Here is a 485-nt window from a genome sequence, read left to right on the forward strand (position 1 = left end):
GATTGATTTCACAGTGTCACCAACCGACAGTTCTAATCTGTGATTAGAAGTAAAACTGGAGTTAAGAAACTGATAAAAGACAAATTTCCTCCTGTAATTGTGTGGCATGTGGACATCAATCGTTTATGACTTATTTTATTTGAACGAATGTACAGTCCAGACCCGCATACCAGTCAACTCGGCTTGTGTTCACCTGTTTCCCAGTCCCAAGCAGTCTCTTTGAACTCAGTAATGGGTCCACCCAGTCCGGCTCTCACCTGCCGTTGCCCGTACATTGACTGATAGTGGCCACGTCTTGTAGGTGTTAAAACCAGGTGATCATTGAGGTTCCCTATTAATGGCGCGCTAATCCTACCTGATGCTTCACACCTCATACTGCACTGATGATCACACATACACGATCAAACAAACAGTATGTTTTCACACTCCTTTACACTTTGTCATTTGTAACACTTCTAGTTTGGTGTCTCTTTGGTCTTCTTGTG

This window comes from Limulus polyphemus, unplaced genomic scaffold, assembly GCF_000517525.1.
Source record: "Limulus polyphemus unplaced genomic scaffold, Limulus_polyphemus-2.1.2 Scaffold9523, whole genome shotgun sequence".
NCBI lineage: Eukaryota > Metazoa > Arthropoda > Merostomata > Xiphosura > Limulidae > Limulus > Limulus polyphemus.